The 18073-nt window shown below is 47.1% G+C and overlaps 1 protein-coding gene and 2 non-coding genes across 3 annotated transcripts in view; 1 reads left to right on the forward strand and 2 right to left on the reverse strand.

Moving 5' to 3' along the window:
- LOC126474980 (zinc finger protein jing-like) overlaps nucleotides 1-18073 on the reverse strand; it is a 663576-nt gene that overhangs the window by 552857 nt on the left and 92646 nt on the right. The window lies entirely within an intron of this gene.
- On the reverse strand, nucleotides 14415-14489 carry Trnat-ugu (transfer RNA threonine (anticodon UGU)). The gene has a single exon. It is a non-coding gene; the product is annotated as a tRNA-Thr (tRNA).
- On the forward strand, nucleotides 14899-14973 carry Trnat-ugu (transfer RNA threonine (anticodon UGU)). Its single transcript has one exon. It is a non-coding gene; the product is annotated as a tRNA-Thr (tRNA).

Raw genomic sequence — 18073 nt, forward strand, 5'->3', positions numbered from 1 at the left:
TTCTATAAATTTTCTCAACAGCGTTCCTCGAAAAGAACATCACGTCCCGTCCACGAATTCCCGTTCGTGTTCCCGAAACATCATAATATTTGCGCGTTGTTCGAACGTACCGGTAAGAAAACAGAAAGCCCGTCCGTGAACTACTACGATGCCTTCTCGTAATCCCTAATACTCGAGCACAACTCGAGAATAGGTCACTCTCCTTTATGTGGCATCCTTTACAGATGAATCACACTTTCCCAAAATTATCGCAACAAACCTAAGTCGACCATTAGTTTTCCCTACAACAGTCCTCACATTCTCATTCCATTTCTTGTCGCATTGCGAACGTTATACCCAACTGACGTTGTATTCGAACATTCTGGGTCTGTTTTTCCTGTAATCTGCATTAACTTACATTTTTCTACGTTTAGAGCTAGGGCTGCCATTCATCAAACCAAATAGATATTTTGCCTAAGTCATCTTATATCACCCTACAGTCAGTAAACGACGACACCACCTCGTACACTACAGCAGCATCAGCCAACAACCGCAGATTGCTGTCCCCCCTGTCGGCCAGATCATTTATGTATGCAGAGAATAACAGCGGGCTTATCATACGTCTCCTGTGGCGACACCCTTGTCTCTGATAAACACTCCCTGTCGAGGATAACGTACTGGATCCTGTTACTTAAGAAGTCTTCGAGCCAATCGCGTATATCGCGTATCTGGAAAGCACTCCGATTGGAGTCCTGACTTCAAAAAGATGCAAGAGAGGCACAAAATGAGACATGCAAACATCACCAGACATCTGGAATGAGATTTTCACTCTGCAGCGGAGTGTGCGCTGATATGAAACTTCCTGGCAGATTAAAACTGTGTGCCCGACCGAGACTCGAACTCGGGACCTTTGCCTTTCGCGGGCAAGTGCTCTACCATCTGAGGTACCGAAGCAGGACTGAAGACCTGGCGTGAGTCGTGCTTCGGTAGCTCAGATGGTAGAGCACTTGCCCGCGAAAGGCAAAGGTCCCGAGTTCGAGTCTCGGTCGGGCACACAGTTTTAATCTGCCAGGAAGTTTCATCACCAGACATATTCAGGCAAGGAAATGCACAAATACATTTGAAAGTGAGAATAAATTCTCGAAATGCGTTGTTCAAAAAATGGTTCAAATGGCTCTGAGCACTATGGGACTTAACATCTGAGGTCATCAGTCCCCTAGACTTCGAACTACTTAAACCTAACTGACCTAAGGACATCACACACATCCGTGCCCGAGGCAGGATTCGAACCTGCGACCGTAGCGGTTGCGCGCTTCCGGACTAAAGCGCCTAGAACCGCTCGGCCACACCGGCCGGCCGAAATGCGTTGTGCTAACCATTAAAAATAAGTAACTGATGTAGACAAACTGCCTATTGGCTTCTGTCTCGGGTTCTTCGGCCGACGTTCATCTAATGATTTTTCTGACGTTTCGCCAGCACAAGTGGCTGGCATTGTCAAAGCTTCGCCCTCCATTGCCGGTGGTGAACTGGAGGGCGAAGCTTTGACAATGCCAGCCACTCGTGCTGGCGAAACGTCAGAAAAATCATTAGATGAACGTCGGCCGAAGAACCCGAGACAGAAGCCAATAGGCAGTTTGTCAACAAGTGGCCACGAAAGCCTTAACAATTATGTATAACTGATGTAGCTTTCATCATTTAAATTATGACACACACAGCCGCGGGCTTCCCTGATTGTTCTAATGCGATGAACGAAAATTGTTAGATCGGAATAAATCTGGCAAATAATTGAGGGCGTACGTTGCAAGTGCTACCCTGAGATGAAAGGGTTGGCACAGGAGAGGAATTCGAGCTGCCTCATAATAAACTTCGATTACCAATGCTTAAAATGACTGCTCGAATCAGCCCAGCAAGTAGTATCGAGTGAGATGCACTACACGAGCTTCACTGTGTTGCACGCGTTAGCGGAAGCGATGGGCAGGCGAGGTGCAGCCCCGCAACGCGTGCGGGACTTTCCGGACGTGTGGCAGCCCACGTGGGACGCCGCGCTGTGACGCCTGTTGAGTTGCAGAGCGCCGCGTCAGCGCCTTCCGTCACGTCACCGGCGGGCACCGAGCAAGGCTCACTGCCCTGCCCCACCTGCGACACCCGTGAGCACAGTGGGACCGCGGAGAAAAATGGCCGTCGGCGTGGCACGCGACCCCCACAGTGAGCGATGCGGCCGTCGCACGACACGGCGAGACCCGGCCGCCACATGCAATGCCCCGACTGTTCACGTCTACACCTGTCTCCGTCCTTGCTCACTAAACGACTGTGCCGCTAAAGCGGAGTTATTGAACGCAGTTTTCCGAAATTCCTTCACCAGGGAATGTTGTTGTGGTCTTCAGTCCTGAGACTGGTTTGATGCAGCTCTCCGTGCTACTCTATCCTTTGCAAGCTGCTTCATCTCCCAGTACATACTGCAGCCTACATCCTTCTGAATCTGCTTAGTGTATTCATCTCTTGGTCTCCCTCTACGATTTTTACCCTCCACGCTGCCCTCCAGTACTAAATTGGTGATCCCTCGATGTCTCAGAACATGTCCTACCAACCGATCCCTTCTTCTAGTCAAGTTTCACCAGGGAAGACGAATGGAATATTCCAGAATTTGAAACACGAACAGCTGCTAGCATGAGTTTCTTAGAAGTAGATACCTTAGGGGTTGCAAAGCAACTCAAATCGCTTGATACGGGCAAGTCTTCAGGTCCAGATTGTATACCGATTAGGTTCCTATCAGATTATGCTGATATAATATATCCCTACTTAGCAATCATATACAACCGCTCGACCGATAGATCTGTACCTACAGATTGGAAAATTGCGCAGGTCGCACCAGTATTTAAGAAGGGTAGTAGGAGTAATCCATCGAACTACAGACCTATATCATTGACGTCGGTTTGCAGTAGGGTTTTGCAGCATATACTGTATTCAAACATTATGAATCACCTCGAAGGGAAAGATCTATTGATACGTAATCAGCATGGTTTCAGAAAACATCGTTCTTGTGCAACGCAGCTAGCTCTTTATTCGCACGAAGTAATGGCCGCTATCGACAGGGAATCTCAAGTTGATTCCGTATTTCCAGATTTCCGGAAAGCTTTTGACACCGTTCCTCACAAGCGACTTCTAATCAAGCTGCGGGCCTATGGGGTATCGTCTCAGTTGTGCGACTGGACTCGTGATTTCCTGTCAGGAAGGTCGCAGTTCGTAGTAATAGACGCAAATCATCGAGTAAAACTGAAGTGATATCAGGTGTTCCCCAGGGCAGCGTCCTGGGACCTCTGCTGTTCCTGATCTATATAAATGACCTGGGTGACAATCTGAGCAGTTCTCTTAGGTTGTTCGCAGATGATGCTGTAATTTACCGTATAGTAAGGTCATCCGAAAACCAGTATCAGTTGCAAAACGATTTAGAAAAGATTGCTGTATGGTGTGGCAGGTGACAGTTGACGCTGAATAATGAAAAGTGTGAGGTGATCCACATGAGTTCCAAAAGAAATCCGTTGGAATTCGATTACACGATAAATAGTACAGTTCTCAAGGCTGTCAATTCAACTAAGTACCTGGGTGTTAAAATTACGAACAACTTCGGTTGGAAAGACCACATAGATAATATTGTGGGGAAGGCGAGCCAAAGGTTGCGTTTCATTGGCAGGACACTTAGAAGATGCAACAAGTCCACTAAAGAGACAGCTTACACTACACTCGTTCGTCCTCTTAGAATATTGCTGCGCGGTGTGGGATCCTTACCAGGTGGGATTGACGGAGGACATCGAAAGGGCGCAAAAAAGGTCAGCTCGTTTTGTATTATCACGTAATAGGGGAGAGAGTGTGGCAGATATGATACGCGAGTTGGGATGGAAGTCATTACAGTAAAGACGTTTTTCGTCGCGGCGAGGTCTATTTAAGAAATTTCAGACACCACCTTTCTCTTCCGAATGCGAAAATATTTTGTTGAGCCCAACCTACATAGGTAGGATTGATCATCAAAATAAAATAAGAGAAATCAGAGCTCGAACAGAAAGGTTTAGGTGTTCGTTTTTCCCGCGCGCTGTTCGGGAGTGGAATGGTAGGGAGCCAGTATGATTGTGGTTCGATGAACCCTCTCCCAAGCACTTAAATGTGAATTGCAGAATAATCATGTAGATGCAGATGTAGATCGGCAGGTCTCAGACACACAACGTTGGCCCCAAAAAGTCCCTTCTCACGAATTTCCCGGCAAAACCGTTAAATCATACCGGATGGTTATAATTATAGCGCACCTACTCACAGAGGTCAAATGTGTGCTGTAATTATCGTATGGCAGCAAAACGTGACAGATATGCTAACGCGTTAATGCGGAACCTAGTTAAGATGCAAAAAAAAAAAAAAAAAAAAAAAATAGTTCCAATTTTGACCACCAGGTGCAAATCTGGCGCTGTGAATGCAAAAAGACGTATCAAATGTCTCCCTGTGTAATGGCTTAGAAACAGATGTGGCCAAAAAAGATCAAACAAGTGAGAAAGGGATAATTATTTTATTACTAAATGGTTCAAATGGCTCTGAACACTATGGGACTTAACATCTGAGGGCATCAGTCCCCTAGATCTTAGAACTACTTAAACCTAAGGACATCACACACATCCATGCCCGAGGCAGGGTTCGAACCTGCGACCGTAGCAGTCGCGCAGTTCCGGATTGATTTTATTACTACAGCAGCTTGCAGAATTTGTTCAGTATGAACACCGGAGATGCCGATGAGATCCTGCATACAGAAAAGGACGTGATCAACAGCTGCTGCAGCACTTCCGGTGGAACTTCAGCAACGTCTTCCTGTACATTGGGCTTAATCCAGGTAGAGACGAAACGTGTCCCTGGTAAACGCGTTCTTTTCTTATTCCGCAGAGCCAAAAGCCACTTGTATTCAGATCAAGTGATCTTCCAAGCCATGCATCTGGAAAACCTTTGGAGATAACACGTTCGTGGAAGGTTGCATTAAGCAGATATTTCACTTGGCGAGCGACATGAGGCGTTGCCCCATCCTGCATGAAAGCAAAGGTTTCCACACAGGTGCGCTCCTCCAAAGTAGAAATCACATGCTGTACAAGGAGACCTCGGTAAGGTGCAGACGTCACGGTGCACCTGACGGGCGCTCTCTTTTCAAGGTAGGGCAGACCGACAACAAAGGGTTTTCATGAAGCCATCAGACAGTCACATACGGCGAGTGCAATGGCTCTTCGTGCACAACAAGCGGTTTAACATATCCCAAATTCGGCAGCTCTGTGTATTCACTGCAACCTGTAGTGTAAAATGTGCCTCGTCTGCAGAAAATACAAAATTTATTGACATTGTATTTTTTTTACAAACACGCTAAGTAACATCTCCCATTATGTATGAAAAATTATGTTCTCCATATGACCACCCATGGCCGCGCGGTAACGAGCAATGCGTTCATTGGAATTCTCGATGACGCATTCAGAAACATCTGGTGGGATGCTGTTCACCCTTTTAATTTCGTCCTTCAATTGATCCATTGTTTGTGTTTTGTTCACGTACACTTTTGATTTCACAAATCCCCACAAAAAAACGTCACAAGCCGTAAGATCGCATGATATGGTAAGCCATTCCTGGTTGCGACGCAAAGAGATAATTTTTTGAGGAAACTTTTCACTCAGCAGAGCAATCGTTTCACGGGTTATGTGAGATGTCACACTATCTTGTTGAAAGCAAAAATCGCCATTTTCATCAGTAAGAGGGAAAAACCAATCAGAAGGCAAGTTTCGGTAACGGTCGCCGTTCACAGTGACGGCAGCTCACTCATCATTTTCAAAAAAGTACGGGCCGATCACTCCTGCTGAGAACCCACATCACAAAGTCGTGCGTTGCGGATGCCTCTCATCTTCCACAGCCACTCGCGGATTTTCGATACCCCAAATTCTGCAGTTCTGCTTATTGACGTACCCACTGAGGTGAAATTGCGTTTCAACTGAGCTTTGTGAAGTTCTCGTTCTCCGCTTGTCGACCCAAGAAACGCTGAGCAAATCGATGTCTCTTTCCATGATCTGCAGGCTTCAACTCTGGTGTCAGTTGAATCTTGTACACGTGCAGTTTCAGATGTTTTGAAAGGGTTTCATACAGTGAACTTGGTGACAAATTCAATTTTTGAGCTCGTCGGCGAACCAACTTTTTGGGGATTACGATCACATTGTCATGCACGACAGCAATGTTTTCTTGTGTTCGATCAGAACGCGGTCGTCCTGTTTTCTTAACGCTTGAAACATGACCCGTGGTCTCAAACTTCCCAACTGATGTTTCGGTTGGAGCAGCATTACATCCGAGTGTCAGACGCAATTGGCAAACGGTTGCCGAGGGACTTCCATTGTTTTTATGATAATTTTGGTAATTTCCAAGAATGACTGAGTATCGAAGTTGGAGGGCTCCGAACGATACATAACGAACGTGCGATAGTAAATCGATTACGGAAGTCTCGTGGCGCGCGTTATCATCAATTATTTCTGACCGTCATTTTCATCAGTTTTGCGTTGTTTCTTCAGTTCGTGTACATTACATTCCCGCCGTAATTGTTTGTGATTCCATTGGGAAATCGACACGGTTTCTCTTGATAGCGAGTTTAATGTCTGCTGCTATTAACGTTTCTTCTGCGGATTGCCTCACATGGAAAGCTCTAATTCCATGCATATCCAGCATAGACAAATGTTTGAATTTTTGGCGGAAATATGCACTTCTGCCGGACGAGGAAAGGAGGGACTGTGTTGACTGTGATGCTGCGAAGTCTGTGAAACTTCGTAAGAGGAGTGTGGACACTGAGGTCCGTTGCAATTTCATTGCGGACTTTGCGGAAAAACACGTGGTTCTAGTCCTCCACATTATCGATTGAGACGAGCGTAATTCTTGTGTCGTGCTGGATTCGAGATTACACGTTGCAAGCCACAGCATCAGAAACTGAGTTATCGGCAAATACCGTGTGTGCGGGTTTTGCCGAGAAGTGTGCTACGTGATAGTGACAAATGACAGTGTGCCAACTGGTGGACCGAATAAAACAGTAAAAGTTGACGAGTCTCATACTACTAGACGAAAGAATCAGAGAGGACGACCTTCTAAAAGTGAAGAAGATCATATTTGGGTTGTTGGTGGGATAGAAAGGGAGTCCCGCAAGTGTTTCGTTGTGAGGGTATTGGTTCAAATGGCTCTGAGCACTATGGGACTTAACTTCTGAGGTCATCAGTCTCCTAGACTTAGAACTACTTAAACCTAACTAACCTAAGGACACCACACACATCCATGCCCGAGGCAGGATTGCCGGCCGGTGTGGCCGTGCGGTTCTAAGCGCTGCAGTCTGGAACCGCGTGACCGCTACGGTCGCAGGTTCGAATCCTGCCTCGGGCATGGATGTGTGTGATGTCCTTAGGTTAGTTAGGTTTAAGTAGTTCTAAGTTCTAGGGGACTGATGACCACAGATGTTAAGTCCCATAGTGCTCAGAGCCTTTTGAACCCATTTGAGGCAGGATTCGAACCTGCGACCGTAGCGGTCGCGCGGTTCCAGACTGTAGCGCCTAGAACCGCTCGGCCACACCGGCCGGCAAGCTTCAGTCGTACCAGACTCTCAAAGCTAAAGGGTTCGACCACGAATTCGTGAACCACTCTGTGGAGTTCGTCTCTTGAGATGACGCCAGTGTCCATACCCAGAATATAGAACGGCTGTGGTAGTCTGTCAAGTCTACCATAAAAAGAGAATGGCGTCCAAGACAGAGGGACGAACTGTACTTGTTCCAGTACCTATACTTTTACAACTTGCGTTTGCAGGGGAAAGTCGACGCATGCGACACTCTGCCGATATTCCTGGGCGATATTGGCAGAGTTTATCCTGTGTGCAGCTTATACATCACGCGGACTGTCACAAGACGATAACACCGACGACGAGGAAGGTAAGTCGTCTCCTTTCTATTTAGAAGTGCTTCTCTAACGATTTTCTTTTGTCGTTGCTGTAGTGACAACTTCAAAGGTACTCGTATCGTGCGTCACGAGAATTCCATAATCGATTTACTATCGCACGTTCGATATGTATCGATTGGCGCCCTACAGCTTCGATAGGCAATCATTCTTGGAAATTACCATAATTTTTTATCCCTTGGATACGTTGCTCAGTTGTCATTTTGCACTGAAGGATGTGCAGATGAGGTCTTGGAAGATCCAGGATGATGAGCTGAAATCGGTCTGCAAATTTAAATACCTGGGGTCGGAGATACAGAGCGACGGAGGACTGGAAAGCGAGATACAACACCGAATAAATTGCAGTTGGAACAACTGGAGGAAGATGAGTGGCGCGTTGTGTGACAAGAAGGTGAGCATTGGATTGAAAGGGAAAGTGTACAAGTCGGTGGTAAGGCCTGCTATGATATACGGGGCAGAGACATGGCCAATCACAGCAGCCCAGGAAAGGAAGATGGAAGTGGCGGAAATGAGGATGCTGAGGTGGATGTGTGGGGTAACAAGGAAGGACAGGATTGGAAATGAATTTGTTAGAGGAGCTATGAAAGTGGGACCCATGGGGAAAAAGATACAAGAGAACAGACTAAGGTGGTACGGACACTTAACAGAGAAAAGGGGAAGAGCATATCGGAAACAGAGTTGAAGATATAAAGGTTGAAGGAGCGAGAAGGAGAGGAAGACGGAAGATGAGGTGGAAGGATGAGATATCTGGGGACCTAAGGGAGAAAAGATGGAAGAAGGAAGAGGCAATGGATAGCGTACTATGGAGGAGAAGGATCCAGAAGAGCAACGCCGACCCTACGTGACGTGGGACAAGGCGACGATAAAGAAGAAGAAGAAGATACGTTGCTCAGTTGTCATTTGCCCCCTGACGAAAATAAACACCAAACAACAATGCTCACCACATAAAAGCTATCAGGCTACTAATGAAGGATCGCAGATAACAAACATGAAAAAAAACCACGGCTGCCAGCCGTCATATGAGAAAATGGCGCACAATTCAAATTCGTCCTCACTTCCCGAGCAGCCGGTATCTGCGGTCGGAAAGATGACGTCGAAGTCTCGGGTCGCAAAGTCCACACGACGCCGGCTGCGCAGGCAGCAGCGGCACTGTGAGAACAGGACAGGCCAGGCCAGGCCGGGGACTGGACAGGGAGTGCGTGGCGAGGCGCTGAGCGGACGGCGACCCCGGCTTTGTCTAGCCGGCCGCCAGGTCGCTGCTCAGGGCGCAGCGCTCGCCTCGCCTAGCTGGCGCAGCCGCCGGCTTTCGCCGCCGCTCGGCCGCTGCGTCGCACGCCACACACCACGGGAGCCCCACTGCACGCTGAATTCTGAGAACAGTCACCTCTGCGCGGCTTTCCCCTGACGACTGGCAAGGGCAAGTATGTCTGACACGTGTAACTATGGTAAGAAAACGACTCAGTCAAAGTTGCGACGGCAAATATGTACTGCGACCAGATCTGTGCCTGGATTCAGAACTTACGAGCTGACGGACTAGAGGAAGTCGTCCTCAATGGGACGAATTTGACGGTGTACGAGGAGTGTGAGAAAAGTAATGAGGTTGACAACACCGCGGCGCGATCTGGCAACGCTGTGCTGTTCTACTTGTGCAGACAGTTGTGTTCATGCCTTCCAAATGCTTAGTACGAGTTTCAGCTCCGTACAACCGACACGTGCTTTTTGAGAGCGCTGTCAGTGAAGCTGTGTGTTACGAAAATGAAATAGTGGAATTCAGAGCAACGTCTTGCAATCACGTTTCGTGTTAAAAATAGTTCAAATGGCTCTTAGCGCTATGGGACTTAACTTCTGAGGTCATCAGTCCCCTAGAACTTAGAACTACTTAAACCTAACTAACCTAAGGACATCACACACACCCATGCCCGACGCAGGATTCGAACCTGCGACCGTAGCGGTTGCGCGGTTCCAGACTGTAGCGCCAAGAACCGCTCGGCCACTCCAGCCGGCAACATTTTCACCACACATCAAATTTTGGGCGAAATTTTGCACATGCGAGAGGTTTGTGCCAAATGGTGGCGAAAAATCTCGTAATTGAGCAGTGCAATCAAAGAAACGTGTGCATTGTTCTTTTTGAAAGGGTTGCTAATGACCACGAACAATTCAGCCGTGTTATCTAAGGTGATGAATCCTGGGTTTTTGAGCACGATCCAGACAAAGCGGTAAAGTGAGGAGTGTCATACTTAGACATCTCCTCGACCGAAAATAGCTCGAATGAGCTAATCAAAGATCACAACAATTCTCATTTGCTTCTTTGACAGTAGAGGGATCAGGCATAAATCAAGAAAAGGGTGAATCGAGGGAGACTGGATCCTGCATCGTGACAACGCCCCATGTCACACGGCCACTTCGATGATGAAAATTTTGACAGGCATTCCTGTTGCACCACAATCCCTCTATTCAATTGAGTCCTTATTCCTCTTTTCTTTTTCCGGAATTGAAAAATGTCTTAAAAGGACGTAATTTTGGGACTCTGGAGAATGTTCAAAAGTATGTCACAGACATGTTGACGGCTCTGCCAGTGGAAGCTTTTCAGCGCTGCTACTAATACTGGGGAACGGCTCCATCGGTGTACAGCTGCCGAAGGGAACTACTTTGAAGGGGACAAGACAGCACTGTTGTTTCAAAAACATTAAAGTTTTGCTAACTAAAAAGTCAGTCTCATTACTTTTCCCACACACCTAGTACGAGTAATATTGGGAGTACCCCAACGAAGTGTTGTTGAGTCGTTAATGTTTGCAGTGTGTTTCAAAAATAGAGCGCATAATTTCAGGTATGTATTCCCCATATACAAAAACTGCAAAAAGTTAATTACGACAGCTTTACCAGAACTTTCATCAGAATGTTCTTCTTCCCGCAACTACACTACTGGCCATTAAAATTGCTACACCACGAAGATGACGTGCTAGAGACGCGAAATTTAACCGACAGGAAGAAGATGCTGTGATATGCAAATGATTAGCTTTCCAGAGCATTTACGCAAGGTTGGCGCCGCTGGCGACACGTACAACGTGCTGACATGACGAAAGTTTCCAACAGCTTCCTCATACACAAACAGCAGTTGACCGGCTTTACCTGGTGAAACGTTGTTGTGATGCCTCGTGTAAGGAGCAGAAATGCGTACCATCACGTTTTCGACTTTCATAAAGGTCGGATTGTCGCCTATCGCGATTGCTCTTTATCGTATAGCGACATTGCTGCTCGCGGTGGTCGAGATCCAATGACTGTTAGCAGAATATGGAATCGGTGAGTTCAGTGGTGTAATATGGAACGCCGTGCTGGATCCCAACGGCCTCGTATCACTAGCAGTCGAGATGACAGGCATCTTATCCGCATGGCTGTAACGGATCGTGTAGCCACGTCTCGATCCCTGAGTCAACAGATGGGGACGTTTGCAAGACAACAACCATCTACACGAACAGTTCGACGACGTTTGCAGCAACATGGACTATCAGCTCAGAGACCATGGCTGCGGTTACCATTGACGCTGCATCACAGACAGGAGCGCCTGCAATGGTGTACTCGACGACTAATCTGGGTGCACGAATGGCAAAACGTCATTTTTTCGGACGAATCCAGGTTCTGTTTACAGCATCATGATGGTCGCATCCGTGTTTGGCGACATCGCGGTGAATGCGCATTGGAAGCGTGTATTCGTCATCGCCGTACTGGCGTATAACCCGGCGTGATAGTGTGGGGTGCCATAGGTTACACGTCTCGGTCACCTCTTGTTCGCATTGACGGCACTTTGAGCAGTGGACGTTACATTTCAGATGTGTTACGACCCGTGGCTCTACCCTTCATTCGATCCCTGCGAAACCCTACATTCCAGCAGGATAATGCACGACCGCATGTTGCAGGTCCTGTACACCCCTTTCTGGGTACAGAAAATGTTCGACTGCTGCCCTGGCGAGCACATTCTCCAGATATCTTACCAATTGAAAACGTCTGGTCAATGGTGGCCGAGCAACTGGCTCGTCCCAATAAGCCAGTCACTACTCTTGATGAATTGTGGTATCGTGTCGAAGCTGTATGGGTAGCTGTAAGCTGTACCTGTACACGCCATCCAAGCTCTGTTTGACTCAATACCCAGGCGTATCAAGGCCGTTATTAAGGCCAGAGGTGGTTGTTCTGGATACTGATTTCTCAGGATCTATGCACCAAATTGCGTGAAAATGTAATGACATGTCAGTTCTAGTATAATACATTTGTCCAATGAATACCCGTTTATGATCTGCATTTCTTCTTGGTGTAGCAATTTTAATGGCCAGTACTGTAGTTGCCGTAAAAGGAGATATTAACATAGCACATAATTCCGAGTGGAGGGATACATTGGATGTTGTGGTGGGCATATGTCCTCTACGTGTACGGTAAGGTGGACGGCAATGCTGCGCTGGTTCGCTGTTTGTACCCATAGCGGAGACGTCCAGATCGGGATATGCTTAAACGCCTCCATCACTGTCTGTGCTCTCAACGACAGTTTAGCTCTCCTCGTTTGGAGAGGTGCCGATCCAGATATGCAATAGCAAGTGTGGCGCGTGAAGGTTAGCGTTGCAAGTGAACTTTCCTGATACAACTACCTGGAGACTGTTGCGTGAAAAACAGTTGTATATTTATCGTCTACAGCGTGTAAATGCTCCGACCCCAGCACTTTACCCTGCACGGCGTATGTTCTGCCAGTGGTTTATAAAGGCACATTTGCATGCCGAGCGTGAGTTTCCTCGGAAACGCGAAATATTAATTAAATAAATAATCAGTGACAAATAAATAAAGCCCATGGCACACAACTGCAGCGCTGTGTCGCTGATAAAACAAAAGCACAATTACGTTACTCTTATGTTTGATTAAGAAAGGGAGAGCTCTGGTTGAAGTGGTGCGAGAAGCACGTATTTTATTTTATTGTCTGGCACACCGCCATATTTCATGTTATAGAAGAATACTGCGAGTTGCAACCACACTAGGCACTCGATTCTGTAAAGAATTTATATTTATAAAAGTAAGTAGGATTATGAACTGTAGGCTTATTCATTGAATATATCTGATTTAACTAACTGTGTAACTTTTTTATGTTTAGTAGACAATCACCTCTGTACGACGTATTGGCATGGCTGGCAAATTATTGTAATATTGAGATTTAGATTATGAGTCCGCACCTACCGCAGCAGTCTTTGGAAACGATTTAATTACGAAGTCCGATTATTCAGTTTTATTTCACGGTCAACTACGAGTAACATTGCCTTTACGAAAAAGCCATTGTCAAGCGTCTGATAACGAATAATTAAACGTCCACGTTCCAGATAAGCAAATCCAATTGCAATCACAATCACCATCATACAGATAGAATAATTAACATATTCAAAACAACATTTTTTTTATTTATTTTATTTATTTTATAGGTTCTTCTAGCACTATGCTAAAATCCCAACTTTCCTACCCTTATAACATTCACATGCGATGGCATTTTGAACGTCTTCCGTAAAGGAAACTACCTGCGGCAAGAAGAACGTTCCAGTCAGCATCACTGCTTTGAAGGCCATAACTCGGAAACAACGCATTCCCGGACACATATTGTACGATCATTTTTGTCCACATATCGTGAATGCATTCCTGTATTTTTGAAACACGCTGTGTGCATGTTGTAATAGACAAAGCTCCGAAAGGCTCTTCGTAGACGATACTGTTATCTATAGGACGGTTGCAAAGCCAGAAGATCGTAGCGAAATGCAGGAAAATCTGCTGAGTACCGAAAACTGGTGCAGGCATTGGAAGTTGCCCCTGAACTTAAATAAATGTAACATACAGTGTGTTCCACGATGAACGGTCAATATTCAGGAATATGACAGGAACAGTAATCCGAAGCACAAAAAAGTCATAAATTTACGCTATAAATGCACACCTTGGCACTTCTTCACCTTCGCTACAGTGAAACATATCCCTTCTACTGCACAGCTGCTCATAGCTGTCTAGGTACGTATCCCTTCTACTGAACAACTGCTCATAGCTGTTAAGGTATGTATCTTAGAGCCGATGTTTACTGCACAATTTTTCTTTTTTGGTCCATTCTCCCTCCTCCCAAAATATGGAGAGCACGCAACTTGCAGTAGAAGATACTTGCTTCACCGTATTGAAGATGCTGCTAGTGATCGTCCCGCACATATCCTTAAATGCTAATCATTCCTCCGCGGAAACCGCGGACTGCATTTCAATCGGCTATAAATGACTGGAAACAGTAACAAAATATATATATAGGTATATATGACGGTAGTGTCTGTTCCCTAAAGAACAGTTACCGTGGATGACCATGCAGCTTTGCTAGAAATGAAATGATAATTAAACGGACACCCTAGCTGCAAACAGGCGTTGATGTACTTCACTGGGGATATGTTGAAAATGTGTGCCCCGACCGGGACTCGAACCCGGGATCTCCTGCTTACATGGCAGACGCTCTATCCATCTGAGCCACCGCGGGCACAGAGGCTAGTGTGTCTGCAGGGACTTATCCCTTGCACGCTCCCCGTGAGATCCACATTCCCAACATGTCCACACCACTACATTCGTAGTGCTAGGGTGTCCGTTTAATTGTCATTTCATTTCTAGCAAAGCTGCATGGTCATCCACGGTAACTGTTCTTTCGGGAACAGACACTACCGTCATATATAGTTAAAATATGGCTTCCCGGCCATTGACCTTCTTGTGCGAACGCACACGCTATGCCCGAACTCGTACGGGACTTGGTAGATTAATCTGCCACGAGTAATGAGTATGATGGGCAAACATCTATTAGGCGCACTACGAATGTAGTGATGTGGACATGTTGGGAATGTGGATCTCACGGGGAGCGTGCAAGTGATAAGTCCCTGCAGACGCACCATCCTCTGTGCCCGCGGTGGCTCAGATGGATAGAGCGTCTGCCATGTAAGCAGGAGATCCCGGGTTCGAGTCCCGGTCGGGGCACACATTTTCAACATGTCCCCAATGAAGTACATCAACGCCTGTTTGCAGCTAGGGTGTCCGTTTAATTATCATCTCATATATATATAGGTGTACCACATGCGACGTTTCGACATGTATTTGAAAATTACTCAGTACACTTCCACTGCTTCCGCCGTTGCAGTATGCGAGCATACGATACTTTGTGCAAAGAACTATTGGTCTTCTTTCTATTCATAGATGTCGAAACAGCAGGAACCGCATCCATACAACAGATGATGGTGTACTTTGTTCCCTCACCATCCGACCTAAAGGCTCTGAGTTCGATTTTTTTTTTAACTAACCCCGGGGCGTGCCCATACAGCCATCTCAACGGTGTTTCGACAGTTCAGAACCTTCATCACGGCCAGGTCATACCTGGTACGAAGTTACATAGGCTTAGACTTGTCATGTGACGCCATGCAGACGATTATCGTGTCAGTTAAAACGGTACGTAGTCACAGACAACACAACATTCATCCCCGAATGGAGAAAATCTCCGACCCGGCCGGGAAACGAACCCGGGCCGCTTCGGTTCGCAATCTATCGCGCTAACCCCGCAGCTACCGAGGCGGACGTTCGACTCATTTTAGCTCCTAGCATTTTTCTCGGACCTGGAGATGACCCTGACCTCTAGGAATGCCGTGTACACGAAAGTGTGGAATTTCACATTAAGCTACTGGTAACCCCAATACGGAAACAGCGAGCCACGTGCAAGGTGGTGCGAAGGCAGTAAAAACAACGCCCGTACAGCAGAGGAGGAATCGCGTTTGGGCCTGCACGACTGGCTGGGTGACCGAGTTTTCGTGTTTCGGCAGCGCCGGCCTCGCGGACAAAAGCTGAGGCAACTTGTCTGGCAGGCAGGTGGGCGGCGGCGGACACACAAAAGCGCTCTGTCTCTATTGTCCACGGACGCACCCTCCGCCATCTTCCCGCGGGCAGCGCTGCCACGCCGCTCGGCCGCTCATCTGACTTGTCTGTAAACGCCTGTAGGCGAACACGAGACAAAGTACAGAGGAAGACAAACATCGACTGCACCACTTTGTTTACTAGACTTTGAGGCTTATCGTGGTTCAAATGGCTCTAAGCACAATGGGACTTAACAGCTGTGGTCATCAGTCCCCTAGAACTTAGAACTACTTAAACCTAACTAAGCTAAGGACATCACACACATCCATGCCCGAGGCAGGATTCGAACCTGCGACCGTAGCAGTCGCGCGGTTCCGGACTGCGCGCCTAGAACCGCGAGAAAACCGCGGCCGGCGGCTTATCGTGGGCCATACAGTTTGGCTTGTAAGAGGGCAAATGTCTACAACTTCGTTAGTTCACAGTCTGTTTTTATGGTGACTATCGACGTAAATTTTGTCTGTTACACTGACGTTCCGGCCTACACAGGGCGTAAACGTAGCAGTTTACAATGTACCACAGTTTCTCAGGGGAAATCGAGACGAACAGTTTGTTACAAAAGTGACGGTATACTTCCTAATATCTCGTCGGAACTCCTCTTGCCTGGCGTATTGCAGCACCTCAACGAAGCATGGACTCAATGTGTCGCTGGATGCCCCATTCTCTTGCCTCTATAGCTGGCCATAATTGCAAGATTTTGTGCACGAACTGACCTTTCCATTATGTCCCATAAATGTTCGATAGGATTTATATCGGGCGATATGGTTGGCCAAATCATTCGCTCGAGTTGTCCAAAATGTTCTTCAAACTAATCGCGAACAACTGTAGCCCCACAACATGGTGCATTGTCATACGTAAAAATTCCATCGTTGAAACTTCCTGGCAGATTAAAATGTGAGCCGGAGGGAGACTCGAACTCGGGACCTTTGCCGTTGGCGGGCAAGTTCTGCAAGGTTCGCAGGAGAGCTTCTTTGAGACGAGGTACTGGCGGAATTAAAGCTGTGAGGACGGGGCGTGGAGTCGTGCTTGGGTAGCTCAGTCGGTAGAACACTTGCCCGCGAAAGGCGAAGGTCCCGAGTTCGAGTCTCGATCCGGCAAACAGTTTTAATCTGCCAGGAAGTTTCATATCAGCCACACTCCGCTGTAGAGTGAAAATTTCATTCTAGAAATATCCACCAGGCTGTGGCTAAGCCATGTCTCCGCAGTACCCTTTTTTCCAGGAGTGCTAGTTCTGCAAGGTTCGCAGGAGAGCTTCTGTGAAGTTTGGAAGATAGGAGACGAGGTACTGGCAGACGTAAAGCTGTGAGGACGGGGCGTGAGTCGTGCTTGGGTAGCTCAGTCGGTAGAGCACTTGCCCGGGAAAGGCAAAGGTCCCGAGTGCGAGTCTCGGTCCGGCACACAGTTTTAATCTGCCAGGAAGTTTCATATCAGCTCACACTCCGCTGTAGAGTGAAAATTTTATTCTGGAATTCCATCGTTGTTTGGGAACATGAAGTCCATGAATGTCTGCATATGGTGTCAGTTGGACGACAGCATCGAGTCCATTCCATGTAAACACAGTCCACACCGTTATGGAGCCACTACCAGCTTGCACAGTGCCTTGCTGACAACTTGGGTCCATGGTTTCGCTGGGTATGTGCCACTTTCGATCCCTACCATCAGCTCTTACCAACCGAAGTCTGGACTCATCTGACCAGGACACGGTTTTCTAGTAGTCTAGAATCCAACAGACATTGTCACGAGCCCAGGAGAGGCACTGCAGGCGATGTCGCGCTGTTATCAAAGGCACTAGCATCGGTCGTCTGCTGCCATAGCTCATAACGTCAAATTTCGTTGCACTGTCCTAAGTGATACGTTCGTCATACGTCCTGTATTGATTTCTGCGGGTGTTTAACGCGGTGTTACTTGTCTTTTAGCACTACTACCTCTACACAAACGCGGCTGCTGTCGGTCGTTAAGTGAAGGTCGTCGGCCACTGCGTTGTCTGTGGTGAGAGGTAGAAATTTGCATTCTCGGCACACTCTTGACTCTGTGGATCTCGGAACATTGAATTGCCTAACGATTTCCGAATGGAATGTGCCATGCGCCTAGCTCCAATTTCCATTGCCCATTCATAGTCGGTTAATTCGCGTAGTGTGGACATGACCACATTGGCAACTCTTTGACTTGATTGCCTTGT

Source organism: Schistocerca serialis, chromosome 4 (assembly GCF_023864345.2).
Source record: "Schistocerca serialis cubense isolate TAMUIC-IGC-003099 chromosome 4, iqSchSeri2.2, whole genome shotgun sequence".
Taxonomy (NCBI): Eukaryota; Metazoa; Arthropoda; class Insecta; order Orthoptera; family Acrididae; genus Schistocerca; species Schistocerca serialis.